General features: G+C 36.4%; 1 protein-coding gene across 1 annotated transcript in view; it reads left to right on the top strand.

Moving 5' to 3' along the window:
* The window catches only part of LOC139141039 (snaclec macrovipecetin subunit beta-like), a 115,402-nt gene that overhangs the window by 82,629 nt on the left and 14,862 nt on the right, over nt 1-17,911 (top strand). The window lies entirely within an intron of this gene.

Raw genomic sequence — 17,911 nt, 5'->3', positions numbered from 1 at the left:
ATTGAACCACTCTTTTTTGGGAGTGGAGATTTAGCCGAGTGGTTCTCTCTGTGGCCTCTCCGCTAGGCGACTGATGCCGTATGTTGTGGGTTCGAACCCGATTGAAAACTTGCCGTACCTTTCCACAAGGGCAGACAGCTGGTTTTTTGAGCCACAAGCGTTTGTTTTCATCTTGTAGCTCACTTATCCTCGAAAAACTGAGTAATTTCTGCCTCTACTCAGCGACAACATGTTGCTTTAATTTCAAATGAATTTTCATGCAGTCCAAGTACAATAAATTAAAAATCCGGTGTTTCTCGAAGGTGTATTTTCTCTTGTCAAAAGATACACAAGAACACATCTAGACTGATGTTTTTAGACATCACATCGTGTAAAAGTAGTGGTAAGCTCAAATGAGTTATTTGGTCGTCAATTGTGACAGCATTTGCTCAAATTTCCTATTTTATGTTATTTGTGATAATGTAATATTTCATAGTAAATAAGAACATGACAAAATACGCTGTCAAGAGTTTCCTGATAGGGCATTGTCTTGAATTGAAAGGTGTACACAGTCTATTGCTTCCTACAATAATAAAAAAGGGCGACCAGAAACACAAAAATCTTGATGGGGCCTGATACTTGCAAACTTACGTTGCTATAGGGACAATGAAACGCAAGAAGCGGAACACGTATTTGAAAAGAACAGCATATTGTCTATGAACTAACGTTGACATTTATAAACCCTTATTGTAGATGAAATATGAATTCAGCGAAAGCTTTTAGCAGGACACTAGAGCACAAGATTCATTGCCAGCACATTGCTAGCCATGAACTCCCTGGCTATGTAGTAAGTTCACTTAGATCAGAGAATTACAGGGACTTTTGCTTCAGGGTGACGCCTTTATATTGGCTAACTACCTTGAGCGGACAACTGAAATATTGCGGCATTTTAAGCATAACCAGTTGAGGTTTCTTTTTATCCGATGACATGTTTGCAGTACTCAAATCTCAATACACCTGTGTCTGCATTCTTGTCGATTTCACTCTCTGACAAATCCTGATTTGATAGACATTGTTTCCCCTTAGAGGTATGTTAAATTTATTGAAGAGTGAGATGTTCCGTGTAACTATAAGTTTTTTTTTCCTTCCCGTTGATTGTCCAACATGCATGTAATTCAATAGTCATTCAATCAACTGTATGGCTTCACTCACCTCGATATAAAAATTCTGTATGCGCGGTCAGTCGTGTATTCGTCGTAGGAATGGTAGACACACGCTTTCCTGCTGTATTGCAACTTCGCTAGGGAAGTGTGTCTATTTGCTACCCTTTTGCGTAACAGGCCAATAAGTACTGTGTTAATAGCACCACCACACCTACAGTAATGGCCTTCAAGAAGCTAATTGCGTAAAGGCCATGCCAGTATTATTGCTTGGAAAGTATGTCTTGCACTGCAGCGTTTCTTCAGTAACGTCTTCGGCTGACAATGAACGACATTGTACAGTATAAACATGGACTTTGGTAATTTGGTTGCTGTTTTCGTTAGTAATTATGTTTTTGGCTGAAGAAGTTCAAGACACACATGCTTTGCGGTTTTTATGATTATATTGATATGGTTACAAAAAATTTAAAAAATTATATTGATATGGTTACAAAAAAAAATTAAAAGAGATCTGATAATAATTGCATGCACTTCTATGGTTGGAGGTACATGATAAGTACCTATAGTAGAATGCCGAAGGCTACACTCATTCCTGTGATTACACAGGACTATACTAAATCTACTCATTGGGTACAACTTTTAGAACGATGTTGCAATGATTGTATACGTGAGATTGCAGAAACAATCGTGATTGCTGAGCAATGTACATGACATGCAAAGGAATATTTCAATAGTAAAAGTTGTAAAGATTTTTATTTGTTTACATAGGCTTAATTTGGAAAAATTGGGTATTTGACATTTGTTATTTTCAATGTCCACATTCCTCTGACTTTTCGTCTGTTTATTTTATCAAAGATTACAAATATGATCATTGATGCTTATATGATAAGTTACACTAATCATTTTAAAGGTCATGATAGACTTTGTTATATGTCTGCATAGATTATTCGAAAGGATCTTGGTACGTTAGTAGAATGAAGCAGGGAACAGGATGGGGTAATTGAAATTCTCGTAAATGGGACTGCGACGACGGCTGTGATGATGATGATGATGATGACGACAGTGGTGGTGGTGGTGGTAGTGGTGTTGAAAATAATTGCAGGTAAGATAATGATGACAAAGACGACGACAACGAAGATAATGATGGTAAACATATTGAGGGCGCTTTGGGTCAATGACAAATGAACATCGTAATCAATACGTATTTGCCCCTTTTAAAGGATACTGTCATTCTATTGTGATATTTTGTAAACATTAATTCTCCGTTATCATGTACGATCAGTTAACATAATCTTAAGTACATATGGTGGTCTTTCAATGACGGAAAGCATTATCGTTTAGTCAAGACGACACTTAAAAACTTCGAAGAGTCGTAAGTAATGTATGCAGTAGCTTGTACTTTCAGAAAACCCGGAACTCTCGGAAGAGCCCTACATATGCAGAAAAATTGATAAAAATGGACGGGCAAAACATAACACTATATATGGAGGGACTGTGGTATAAAGAAAAATTAGTTTAATACTTGACATATATTGATCATATTCATAACTTCAGGATAAAGCAGTTAAAACATCATGTCAAGGTGGATTGAATACTAAAACCCTGTATCGTTTTAACTGCCCCATTTAATTGACTAGCCGTTCTTTTTTCATTGTAATATTAACACGAATTGTTTCTTCCACTGTGTTTTTAATCAATGGGTATCATCGAACTTTGAAACTCAGCACTTTCAAGCCTTATATAATGGCACAAGTACATGCACTTGTGTTCTCCAGTTGGACACGACTGTACTTTGTGAACATGGAGAAAGCCAGTCCCCCTTAAAGCAATTTTGTTGTGTCTTGTTGATCTTAGATGGTGTTGGTGTATGTATGTATGTAAACGTATATATATATATATATATATATATATATATATATATATATATATATATATATATATATATATATATATAACCAAAACTTGTTTGTATCTTCTCAGAGGGGTAAAGTGCTCGATGCAGGGATGCAGAGCAATATTACAATAAATATGAGAACACATCAAGTATGTTTGGTACCTATTACTCGAGTTTCACGCATACACGCGATCGTCAGATAGGTAGATTTATTGTGTGAAATTTGCTTCAGGTGCTTACATATAAGTGTCAGGTTGGGTCAAACCATTTGGTGTTGTGGGTTGGATTGAAATTTGACAAGTAAAATTTGTTTTCGTGTCGGCACTTGGAGACCAACTCGGAACGCTTGTTTAAAAGGCTAGATTTATCTGCATTGATTATGAATAGCTTCTCTGTAAGGCAAAGGTTGCATTTCTTTGACACATTTGAGTAACTGCTTGCTTTTGATAGGATTGACCATGATATATTAAATGGTTTGTCCTGAGATTTCAAGTGACAGACATATTTTGACAATTCTGTGCTGTTGGCGTATGCCTTACTTCGGAAAGATTGGACATGATTTGCACGCTATGCAAATCATGTCCAATCTTTCCGAAGTAAGGCATACGCCAACAGCACAGAATTGTCAAAATATGTCTGTCACTTGAAATCTCAGGACAAACCATTTAACATATCATGGTCAATCCTATCAAAAGCAAGCAGTTACTCAATGTGTCAAAGAAATGCAACCTTTGCCTTACAGAGAAGCTATTCATAATCAATGCAGATAAATCTAGCCTTTTAAACAAGCGTTCGGAGTTGGTCTCCAAGTGCCGACACGAAAACAAATTTTACTTGTCAAATTTCAATCCAACCCACAACACCAAATGGTTTGACCCAACCTGACACTTATATGTAAGCACCTGAAGCAAATTTCACACAATAAAATCTACCTATCTGACGATCGCGTGTATGCGTGAAACTCGAGTAATAGGTACCAAACATACTTGATGTGTTCTCATATTTATTGTATATATATATATATATATATATATATATAATATATATATATATATATATATATATATATATATATATATATATATGGACGATAGTGATACTCAAAAGTTTGATGACCTATTTGACAACCCGTTTCACTCAGAGTTGTATGCAAATTTTGATAGTCGTCATGACAACGACAAGACCTTCTCATTACTGAGTCATACTGTAGCAGGGCTTAAATAGACCATAGGCTTTCTGTAGGGAGGAGGCATAATTTACTTGTAATTGTGATTGATACGTTATGAATCAAATGCAACAAAAGTAATGCGTTTTCATTGGCCATCATTTCCTGTGCCTGTCATTAAGTCCGTCACTTCAGATATTGAAACTTTGTTGCAAAGTTCCACTGCAAGACGGTCGTCTTCGTAATTTGCTTAACAAAGTCATAGTATGGACTTTCTTTGTCCAACTGGGTTTGACTGCATGTAGATGCCGTATGTTGTGAGTTTGTACCCGATTGAAACTAGCCGTATTTTAGCTCGTCCCAAAGTGACGGAGCGGACATGGCATTCCAAGTACTGGCCGAATTTTAGGTCCCAGGCTTTGATAGTCCGTGTGGGCTACCATTTCATGGATTTTGGTAGCCCCAGTGAAAAGTTGGTAGTCTGTCGACGCGGGACTACCGCTAATTTTGAGCCCTGATAGATATATATATATATATATATATATATATATATATATATATATATATATATATAACAAATGTATACAATCATATATATATATATATATATATATATATATATATATATATATATATATATATATATATATATATATATATTCCTCCAGAGACAAATCATCTGTTACTGTTGAATGCTTGACCAGAAAGTCTAACGCTACAAAGGCGTTGTTTTGATTGTAGGGTGTTGCAAAGTTATGTAAAGTGCGGAGACAAGAGAGTTGAGCAGAACACATACACTGTGAATCGGTTTTGGCTATTCAAATAGTAACTGATGGATTTTATATTTATGATGCATTTCGACGACCAGGACTTGATATTTTAGCAGGAATGATACACAAAGTTCGGCATGTCAGAAGCTGCATATTAAATATGATATACTTTGATCATCAGTTTTTCAAAGAGACACGATCACTTCCATCTAGCGCTAGACATGTCTTATACAAATGCCATTTCAGCGAAAGCCTGTGGTAAACATAGGTTTTAGAAGGCGAGATTAGGTATTCCGCAACAACGAAAATTGTCAAATGACTAAAATAAGGCTTTGGATACTGACAGGGGCAAACTTTGGTAGAAAGTGTCTCATTCATAAAAAAACATCAAGTACATGGGAAAGAACGTCAATAAGCTGTAATAGCACATGAGTAAAAAGATAGCTGTCGCTGCGATAAGATGACGTGGAGGTGAAAGATCGTTCATAATATCATCTGTAATCTGTAAAGGACAAGAATGATCTTTTTCTCAATAATAATAGTCAATTTGTCAGAATTGATTTTGATAATTTTCATAATTTTATCATCTCAGATTTTAATGGAATGTCTTTGGACCGAACATTTTAACGCATTCGGCATCATGAATCACAAGAATAAAATAATATCCTGAATTACTCTTCAAATACGAATTGAGATTGCCCAGGATACATTCTGCAGATCATCACCAATCTAACCTTCTAATTCACAACGACAAAGCCGTCGGAATATTGTGAATAATTACAGGAAAGGGTTGTTGACTGACCCGTTGTAATTTACAATCTAAAGTTCTTAGAAAATGTCTCCTAATCTTACGGTCTCAAGAGACCTTTTTCACATAAAATTTTTATAAATGTCACGAGGGACCCGCAAAATCAACTTCACCTGCTATATCAAGGTAAATAATGTCGTGACAATGTCGTACTTATCAAGGAAAGGAAACAAGTTGCTCGGCTGAGTCACACTTCCAAATTGTTAACAAAGCAAAGAAATTGGTTTATTATTCTGATGTTAAAAGCCAGCCTCTTTTTATCCTTTGAATTTCTTATAAAATAAGATTGTAAATCTACAGAATATCAGGAAAGGTCAAGAAATATACAGCTTTATCGAATTGGCAAAAACTGTATTACCGTTGACATTTTGTCTTCCGTCAGGGAACTGCCATGCAAGAGGTCGTAGGGATGCATAAACAGCATATTACTCTCAGTCTTCCGTTTCTTCATAATGTGTAGAAGTTGCATATCGGCAGGGATAGGGGTAGCAGAGGACTCTCCCACGCTCGTGCTCCCTCTCTCGATATTAGCGAAATATTGTTTTCTTTTATAACACATAAAGGCGTGGTTTCGATAACATGATAGATATTAATCAAAAATAAAACAATCCAATCATGAACATCAAAACAGCTCATGATCTTCAAGTTATTCGTCAGAAATAATATTTAAAATGCACTGTATCACGTTGCAAACCCATCACTTGAAATTCTTGTGTTCATCCATTAAGTGTCGACTATTTTCCTTATCTCAATATCATTCAAAGATGTGTTGTATCAAAAACTTCGTAAACATCCTGGTAAAAATGAATTAGCGTCTTTGTGCATTTGCCGAAAATATGGTTTGTATTCATACCGACTTATTACTGAGATCTTCTTGTTTTAATTAATAATTTTACAGTGCCGATGACCGCTGACTTTATTAACTTATGTGTGGGACAAAATACCTTCGTAAAAACTGCATAAAAGGATTCATAACCATTTACTCTTTCAGCACCCTTTAAAACAAGGGATCACAGTTTTTGATCAGATCTTAGCTTAAAAGGGTAAGGTAGCTGCAACATTAGATTTTTTCAGATATTCATAGACTGTATAGCTCTCCGTAACAGAAAATAGCACGCTGTTGTTGCACTGATAAACGTTATCTCCGCCGGACTCGTGTAAAACACAGCTTTGCGTGCAACATCCATGGCTGTTTGGTAAGGCTGAATAAAATTTGAGCTGATTAATTATAAAAAACCGTGGAAATCTCGAGGCTATTCTCCATGGTTCCCTCCTATAGTACATCAAAATCGGCAAATGTGTAATGCGATTCAGAGTAATTTCTTTATTTGTCTGGACTTTGCGGTTTAACACCTCAAAAGTAGCAACAGAACGCTTTGTCAATATCTATCAATATTTTTCATTGTATTACAATCTTGCCGCCATGACTCGCTAGCGTCAGTTTGTTTGAATTAATCATATCTTCTAGTTGTTACTTAGACTTTTTTCTGGATTTCATTGGGATTCTTAAGATCAAATTCTAAAGTATCACTGTTTTACAGTCTGTTTGAAGTTTTCGAAGCCTTTGCAAAAACTTGATATTTCTTTCACCTTTTCGTGATGTTGTATTCATAGTTTATTTTTTGTTTTGAAAACTAAATGGGTAAAAGGAGGATTACTTATATCGTAAGCGAGAAAATTTGTTGGTAACGACTGTCAGAATAAGATTTCCCGAAACATTTGGCAAAAGAGGGAACCTTTGCGACTCTGTGAGGAAAAACAAAAACAGGGCCAATAAATGGCTCGGTAAGTATGTCACGGCATTTGACTTAATTTCATTCAAAGCAAACATGACAATAGTATTTCAGTTCATTTTAACATATCCATTAGATGCAACGCTACACAAATATGGCCTGATTGCTGAGGAAATACAAAACCGAATGATTTAACCTTATCGATTACAGGTAATAGCATTTTGATATTCTCACGGTGCAGCAGTATGTTACGTACAAGTACAAACTATATCCGATTGACCTAAATAATAGACTATGTTTACAGTTATACAACATATCTTTCGTGAAATTTGAACCAACAGCCAGTAGGTGCAACAGTATTAAAGCTAAATCACGACACCGTGTTCAGAACTTTGAAAGGAGGATTAAACATTCCGAAAAAAATGAGGAAACTTTAGTGTAATTTATAACTTACTTTTAAAAGCTACGTAGTGATTAGACGAAATCAAGATACCCAGTTCGGAAGTTTGTTTAAAATTTAACACTCAAGAAACATATTTAAAAGTACACGAAAGTCCAGCTAGGCTTTCAAGCACAAATTAATCCAAAAACAGAACATTAACTATTTAAACTATTTTAAGCCACTGAGTGTCATTTTACGATAGAAGTTTGTTGCTAACAGGGGACTGTTTGATTTTTTCTCTGTTGACCGTACGATAAATGTCTTCCTATATATGAAGACTAATGATTTTCAAAGTCTTTAGAAAACTTATTTTCATAGTTAAAGGGGTAAAGATATTTGCTTTACTTAATAAGAACTGCTGTTTTTCGACAACAATATATGAAAACAGAGTTTGTCAATTAGAATCACAGTTTTCAGTCCCTATGGGCAACTATATGACAGGGTACAATTTGGTGAAAGACTCATTCAAGAAGAAATCGTTTGAAGTGACTTCTGCATCGGTAAAAACCTACCAACTGTTGTGCTTTCTTTTATTTGCAACCTTATGTTGCTACAGCACGAAAATTGGAGCTTATAAGCAAGGGTATTTCATTGCTCACATAAGACCTCTGAGGGACAATTAGCATATTCGGAAGAAAGTATTCAACGAGGGAAGCGAGCTTGTAGCTACTGTACGCTATCTAAGCAGTTTTAGCGTGTTTTATACCTGTACATGTTCAATATAGGGTTACTATAATGACATTAAACTAACTTTCCGAAAAACCAATGTAGGCATGTCTTATTTATGGTAAAAGACGGCCATATTGGATAATATTACGATATTAATCGACGTGTATATGTATGGCATAGGGTTATGTCCTTATATACCATCTTTTCAAGCAATTGTTCAGCACACTTTCAAAACAAGCTGAGGGACAGACGAACATGCAAACATGATGAACAGACATGATTTGATCTATTAGCTCTCTCGGATTTCGTCCACGGAAACCAATAACCACAATCGCACAAGTTGATTTACAAATGTACTTATAGGAAGAGGAGAAACATTGTACATAATAAGATGTGGATTTACTTGGGAAATGAACCAATGAAAGTTTGAATGGGTAGGCCGCATGGTCGTCGTAAGTGTTTCTCATTAAACATCGCTACCGTGTCTAAAATTGTATTCTAACCTACACAGTGAACTTTGTTCTATACATGTGTACACGTACGTTGTCATGATCAATTATTCTAGATTATCGTTTTGTGACAACAGTAATCATCGAATGTGTTAATAAGTTTATCGTTCATCACTATGTCACTCACATCCTTTTAAGATGAAGGATATTGAACCCTGATACCCTGTCATGAAGGCTATAGTGAGCGTGTATTAGCCCGAGGGGTCGTGCGTTACCAAAAAGACATCGCTATTCCCCGAGGCCGCAGGTCAAGGGGTAGTCTGCGATGTGTTTCTGGCCGGCTGGTAACGAATGGCCACAAGAGGTGATAAACGGGTGCTATAGCCCGACTAAAGACCATGTTATGGGTGTTTTATAACGCACCTCCTGCTCATGTTGTTTTATGTTACGGTTTTTAACGCATTTTGATATTATGCTCTGCAACAATCCATTGTGGCAAGTTTACTGGGCGATTTCTCAACAGCGGTAACAGTAGTACCAATTGTTTTACAGCAATATCCTCAGCATACCGAGCAACTTCCTTGGTTGCACTTGAATCTTTGTCGTCGATGAGCTATTCAAGTTCCTACGCTGTTACAAAGGAAAGTCTTGCTGTTTTGGAGAGAGCCTCGTCGCTCATCGTGGGCGCTCATCACGTTCTAGTCAATCCGTCATAGTTTCAAAGCTGCAGACGACACTACGCTATGGTCAGGTGGTCGAGCACTTTTCCAAATTAAGGCAAAAACCATTTTTCTAGGGAAATAGTCTTTCAAAAATACCCTCCGATGTCACTTTTGTCAGTTTAGTGGGGACTACGGCTGCGTTCACAAATAACGGTTAGGATGGGGCTGAAGGAATCGCGATCAAAATCTTTATAGACCCCCATAGTACCCTTGAAAGTTTTCAAGTCCCCGACCTATATGATCAACATTTTTTAAAGCCCAGCCCCCCCACGATTATCATGTAGCCGCATATTTATAAGGGATGTACAGTAAGAAAATAAAACATATATTGGGCAGTTCTACTCGCAGATGTTCGACATCACCTGTTATTAGCAGTTTGTAGAGCCATATTCCTATAAGGCAAGTTCTGAAATTGATTCATTTTTAAACGCATCAATGGACTTTCGGATTTATCAGTCAAAGTAGACTTTGGTTAATCCAACTGCGGCCATTTCAATGACACTGCTGAAGAGCACACTAAATGACGATGATGAGAGAGTATGCAAATTGCGAATTCCTTGCTACATTTTGCCAAGTTGTGAAAAAAAACTGAGCATAACGACCTACCAACATTTTTTCTCCAAAAGTGCAAGACATATATGACTGAGATGATACTTATAAAAGTTTTTTTATAGAATCGACAATACATCAGAGTTATGCATTATTCATGAATCACGCATGCAAAGTGCTAAGTACAGCTATAAACAGGGAAGGGCAAGTTCAATGCACAGCAATGACACTGAAGCAATATGCAAAGAACAACCATAGGCTAAACTGTTGAGAAATGCTCACGATACAGCAATAGTAATAAGTCCACACTATCTACTGTCCTTCGTGCCTTTTTGCCATGGCAATTGCAATGCAATATGCTCCCCCTATCTGACAGCCGAAGACTCGAGGGCGATTGCCGAAGGCTGCGAAGGCACGGGGACAGCCAAAAGTCGTTGCTGTACTGGTCTGTACTGGCCACAGTTGCACAAGCGTTGTTGACACTCCACACTAGACCGACTAGAACCATAACAGCATAAGGTGCATTAAATACAATTCTTTGAATGCCGTCCGCGTGCTTATAGATATTCAGAGAAAATTTAGAAAACAAACGCAATTATTATTTTTCTGAAATTTTTCTGAAATTTAGAAACCAAAATAAAACTTCAAATACACTTGTGGTTTTTTTTTTGTCTGTTTGTTTTTTTTTTCCCTGGCTGGCTGGTAGTTTTTTCAATACTCCAAGGACGGCAAACAAAGATTTTTCTTTAAGTGGCCTTACAGCAATTGCATGTGGAAAAGGCTCAGACTACAGCAAGTAACTGTCGAGCTGATCTCAACGCATAGCATTGAGATATAAAGTGTATAGCAAAGCAGAAACACAGCAAGATTACAATATCGACACCGTACTATGCATCATAGACGGCGATAAAGATAATTTAATTTATCTATGGTCAGGTTCGCCATATATGGACTGTTTCACTGATAGCATTTGAACATTCTATCCTTACTTATCCTTATATTTATTTATTTTGCTCTTCTGGGCAGGCTTTTGAAATCGCGTGTTTGATTTTCGATATCATTTTAGTCAAGTAATGTCTAGAAGACCTTTTAAATATTATGAAATATTCATACTACATAATATTCATACTGCATAATAACACATATCCTTTCAATAAATTCCCTTCGATTGTAACATCTTCAACAAACCTACCTTCTTGTCACTGAAAGAATGAATCAATTGAAAGCAGCTGGTGTATTGTTACGTCTGCTCATATTGAATGAAAGTTTGTTCTTTCATTTGCCAATTTGCGGAGCCCTTCTTCTGCCGGCCGACCAGCACAGTGATGCGGTAAGTTAAAATGTCGTTTATGGCCTGATAAGTGTTGATAGCGATTCATAGTACTGTCCTTCGTTATTTTCTTGATAAAGGATTCTCATAGTTAACACAACTTGAAATAATATACATACTAAGATTTACCATTCATGTTCATGTTCACATCACATCAAGCGGACTAAAAATACGGAGGTTGACAATACGATATATTGTGAGCCCGTGGTATTAACAACCGTTTTCATACTCCTTAATAACTTGTTTGAAATGAATATCCTAGTGCTATCATCCTCAGGGGCCATCTCCACATGTAATATGATCTAATGATCAGTTTTGTTCGTGAGATTTTCTCTGATATTCGCTTATTCTGAGCTCTGAACATACGCTATATTTGCACTTACTGAAACTCGAAAAGCTTGTCTCTAAAGTTTCACGATTAGACTGTACTTTTCCCGGAAATCTGCCATTTTGTTCCGCAAATAATCGTCAAACTTTTCTCCACACGGAAACTAGCCTTGGTGGGATGATGAGACATCCACTTTGTCTTCTTTTCTCGATGTCAACAGATTATAGATCAGCCCGATATGTTTGGCAGCTTTCCTCAAACGTAAACCTGGATATCAAAGTGGTTGTTCTAACCATTTGTAGGATCTATACGTTTACAATACTACGAAATTTGTTTTGAGTCGCCATAGCAAGCTGATTGCTTTGGACACCTGTAGCACGGCAAAATTTACACAGAAACTTCCTCCAGTGGGTGCCGTTTCTTCTTGGAGTGGAAGCACCGTAGCAAACATGTTGGCTCTGTTGCGTAGAGGAGTGTCTTGGAATCCCCTAAGTTGAAGCAAATATTTTTTCGAGCGGCGGCGAAAACACAATGAACGATATATCGATATCTAGTCATTAGCAACACTAATACAAGACATGCACACTAGTCTGGCTGGGCAATTAAAATTTCAGAGTTAACCATTTTTCAGCGTACACCGTTGGTTGCGAAACTCAAATATGGCGGCTTGCGGGGAAGCCCGCAATGATACATTTCGTGAAATGGCGCGAGTTTCAGCGGCATCAACTTTATGGCTCGCGATACACTATACAGTTGGTGCTTTTTTTTGGGGGGGGGGGGGTTATGCATAATTATCTAGTCGCATTGCAGGGTAGTAAAAACAATGCTTGTGAAAGGTGAATAAAAGGAGAAAAGTTCCAATTTCTCACGGCATCATTACCCTCATTATACGTTGCGCTAGAGTAGCAGAGAGGTTAAGTAAAATTACGAAATTTTATTAGACCTGTTGTGAGTCTTGTTCTGATACTCGGGAACAACCCCCCCCCTTACCTGTGATATTTTCATCACAAATGATGAATATTAACTCCAGTCCTGTGTCGAAATTGCTAAAATTTGCTCTGCAAATATTTTGACATAAAGTGAACAAAGTGACTTAACACGAAATTCCTCTATCTTACACTTACTTTCTTCTCTGCATCATCTTAAGAGAAAGTTACATTTTGTTTTCAGTATCAAGATTCTTGCAAAGCCGATGCATGTGCAAGTTCGCCATGCAACGCACCGGCTGTTTGTGAGCCATCATGCAGTTCAAGTGGTTTTATTTGTCTTTGCCAAACAGACGTTTTCACAGGAGAACATTGTGATGTGCCTGCACTTAATATAGGTAAACGGCAAGTTTTAATGCTCACATCGTAAATGTTCACTTGTGCGTTAATGTTTCTGAGCGAAACTTCAGATAGACACTGACCAAAGACTTGATTTTAGGTAGTGCTGCTCTTTGATTGGCATAATTTAACTTATACTCTGATTAAAAAAACTATCTTGAGGGATATCTAGACCACAGTAAAATTACATGAAAACGAAGAACCTATAACAATTAAGTGTCAGAAATCCCATGTTGACTTTATTTTGACCAGCACCTGCTCTTAGTAATTTTTGTACAGTCAGCAATAATCCAAATGGCGATCATAATCATCTACTACTACTACTACTACTACTACTACTACTACTACTACTACTACTACTACTACTACTACTCGTACGATGATGACAACAACAGCAACACAACAACAACAACAACAACCAATACAGGAGGAATATATTAAGAGCAAATATATCTTATATAAACATTATTCATAGAAATTAATATATATTTTTACATATACAAGGAAAGTGGAATTCTGAATGTTACTATGAAGGAAATGGCTACGATTATCGTGGTAACGTAAATACGACAGCATTGGGGGATGAGTGTCAAAATTGGTTAGAGCAAACTCCAAACAAACACAAAACAACTCCGAGAAATTATCCGGTCGGGGCACTGGGGGATCACAATTCCTGTCGAAACCCTAACAATGATAGAATGGCGTGGTGTTACAAAAAGAATGGGATTGGAATGGAATATTGTGACGTAGGACAGCCAGGTGAACATTGCTCTAAAGGTAAGAAAAATTTCGCTGATCACAAATATTTGCTTATGAATATGAAATCTATTCTCCTTGTGTACTTATATCGTTAAGCTTAAGCTTTATTGCATGATTGGTTTAATTAAAACTAACATTTGATACACTCGGAGTGGATGATGAAAATTATATGTCCCATTTTAATATTCCTAGAGGAGACACAAAATCAGCGTTGCAAAGCTCTCCCTGTACGTCCATTACCTGCGAAGTAAAAACGATGACGTTAAGCTAAGCCATTTAACACAGCTGTCATGGGTTTAGGAATTTGTTAAAAAATTTACTACGATATCGACACTTAATAACGGGTACGCGTCAGCCAGAGGAAGGCCGAAATGTGTTTTAAATAATCAAGGATGTTTAACTTTTGTTCTTGAACCGGTAAGGTGGACTTTTAGGTCAAATCGTTTGAAAAGTAATTTGCTGCTCAATAAAACAGCCGGTTTTTGGTGGAGGGTGATACTTTAATACGGCTAGCTTTCAATCGGGTTATTTGGTCCAGGCCAATTCAATGAAGGACTCAAAGACCGTCATGTTATGTTTGTAAGTCGTCAATCCATTTCATATGAAAGCGCTGTAAAGATGCGTTTTAGCAAAACTTCGCTGATAGAAATTGACACCGGAAGCTCGTCTTGATCTCTTTCCTAATTTTTGAGGTTTGAACCTGGATACAGAGCAATGTAAGGTGCACAAATACATGGCTAGAAAGTGTTTCTCTTGGATGCATGTCAGAATGCAAAATTGAAACACTATGCTTCATCATTACATTCATTGAACTTGGGGCTACCTGTAATATATGCAAGACATCACAAAATGGAACAATGAGGAGAATAGCACCTTGCTTCGGGGCACAACACCATGCTTGAGCCTCGAACTCACCATCCCCTACAAGTGAGTCCGTTACTCTGGACCTTCCAGGTCTTGAACCCACCATACCCTAGTAGTGAGTCCGGTTACATAACCATTGCCTCATGGCGCCCCCACGAGACCACAATACTTGCAAGGCATAGAATGACATCAAAATCATAACACGCAAAATATAACTGATTTCAATTCCATGCTGGAGTGCAAAAGAGTGTAGTGGAGGGTGGTAGAGGTTGCACTCGGATGACCATAAATATGACATCAAATCGATTCCTGCAATCGTTATCATTCAAGAAAAGTCAATCATCAGGTCCAAGAAACAAAGAAACAACAACAATACAACAACAAACATACTTACAAAATCAATAGTCCAATCTCGAACCACTTGCTAAGCGGGCGGTACCAGGTGTCCAAGATGTGTAAGCGTACCCTGCTAGCATGCTTCACCCGTACCCGTCAAGATTGAACTAAAGTGACAAAGTAGTTTTACGATAATTCAGCTAGTTGCCAAATTACTGTTGTGAGTCAGTGCCAGGAATATGTTGACATCGGTATCGGATAATATTGCAAACAAGAAGATGTATTCATATGTTTCGAAATATACATTCAACAAACAAAATATTCATTTTCAGAACTCATTTCAGCTGTTTGTTCTCCATGTTCTATGTAATTTTTTTATGTCACAATTCTTGTGGTTGCATTGAAAATGTTTGAGCATTTTTAAAATACTTATTCAAAGGGGGAAAAATCTTTTTCGATATAAATATGACAATATTTCAGTAAAATCACTTTTAATATCTCTTCCGATATCAATACTTTTCATTTGATATATCACTCGATAGTTTAAATGTATGTTTAGAATAGGTATGAATTTTATTATTTTATATTGCATTTATGTAAGTTGCGTACCCATGTGAATTATGCAAATTAGGGGTACGGCCGTTTTTGACAGCTCAACATTGTCAATTTTCTTGAAGAAGAGGTAAAAAGCTTTCAAATGACGTATGACGTGGCTGTATGATGTAGCTGTATGTGTGATTTTTTTAAGTATTGTTATTCAAAAAGGGAAATATATTTTTTCAATATAAATTTGAAAATATTTCAGTGATTATTAATTAAAATACGTCTTTGGATATCCATGTTGTGTTTTGCAAATACCTTTCAATTGATATATCACTCGATAGTTTAAAAGTATGTTTTAGAGTAGTTAACAATAAATTTCTAATTTTATATCGCATTTGAGCAAATTGCGTACTCTTATAAATTATGCAAATAAGGGGCTATGGCTGTACTTGGCAGCTTAGAATTGTCCATTTCCTTAAAGTAGAGATAATAAGCTTTCAAATTGCTTATGATGTGGCTGAAAAAATTATTAATATATAGCGGGAAATATGTTTTTCAATATAAATATGAAAATATTTCGGAGAAATTAATTTAATATCTCTTTCGATATCAATATCGTATTCTACATGCAAATATCTTTCATTTGATATATCACTCGATAGTTTAAAAGTATGTTTAGAGTAGTTAACAGTGAATTATTCTAATTTATATCGCACGTATGCAAATTGGTTACCCTTGTGAATTATGCAAATTAGGGGTGCGGCCCTATTTTGCAGCTCCACATCGTCAATTTTCTTTCAGAAGACATAATAAGCTTTCAAATGATATATGATGTGGCTGTATGTAAGCTCGGTACATTAAGTGTGAAAAATAGGTGAGTCTGTCACTCACCTAATAGAAATGCCTATATTTGTCTGAATGTCATTCTAGCAAAAGGGATAAATATGTTGTCAATTAGAAGTGTAGCATTTTAATTACTTCCTTTTCAGTGTATTTGCATTTGACATAACTGTTGTCACTAAAATAACCTGGGCACTAATTGATAACAATGTATTCATATCTGCGATTACCATTCTTGTAAAACATGATTTCACCCCAGTATGATTGCCGTTGCAATAGGTGGCAAGACGATCGTCATCGATTCTTTCCGTTGTAACAAATAGTTCACAAATTGTAGCTACTTAAGTGTTTTAGCCTTGATTCAGTTTGATCTTTGAAGGTTAATAAATTTTCTACCAACAAGTGATTACAATAAAAACATGTAACATAAATACAGGTTTCAGTTTTGCTTATTGTGGCCAAATACATTCAAAGAGCGTAATTTCTATCACAACGAAAAAGATGCTCAAATTGCAATCAGAAAAAACAAGATATCTTCAGCCCAAAATGAAGGCCATGGAACCATGTCGCACAGAATGAAACAAACTTTAGTTTCTTCACAAATATTCCATTGTGAAATGTTCAAAGCAATATCGAGGTATTTCAAACTAATTAAGGAAAATTGATATAGTCAGCCTACTAAATGGTCGCCAGGGAAACATGTGGTTTAGAAGCTGACCTCAATTCTGTTCCGTTATCCACGATACCCTTATAGTGAAATTTTCTTTGCAATCCAATGTTACAATATTCTAAAAATAAAGAATTCGAGAAAAAAGGATAAGCTTAGCCCCAAAATAGTTGCCATGAAAACAGTTGTGTTAACGTTTTGTAGCAATCGCAGACATTGTCAATGGAATTTGGGAAAGTTGTATTTTTACCCTGAAGAGGTTGCCTTAGAAACATGAGGAATCAAAATGGATATCACATCGTCAGTTATAACCTAAAATTAAATTTAAAAAACATTCGTCAAAATCTGACCTTTTATTATTCTGGTTATGAAAGTTATATAATCCTTTATTTTGTTATTATTATTAAAGTAGAGTGAGTTTTCGAAACAATGTAGATTGACATATGGTGGAGGCTACATATGAAGTTTGATGTGCTTATTCTATGAAACAAGAGACATCCCTTTCTGATTTCCGAAATTCGATTATTTTTCTGTCCTGGTGTGTTTTATTTATTGTTCCTGCAAATATTTTATGAGAAT

Source organism: Ptychodera flava, chromosome 1 (assembly GCF_041260155.1).
Source record: "Ptychodera flava strain L36383 chromosome 1, AS_Pfla_20210202, whole genome shotgun sequence".
Classification (NCBI taxonomy): Eukaryota; Metazoa; Hemichordata; class Enteropneusta; family Ptychoderidae; genus Ptychodera; species Ptychodera flava.
This window is presented reverse-complemented; position numbering and strand designations above follow the sequence as displayed.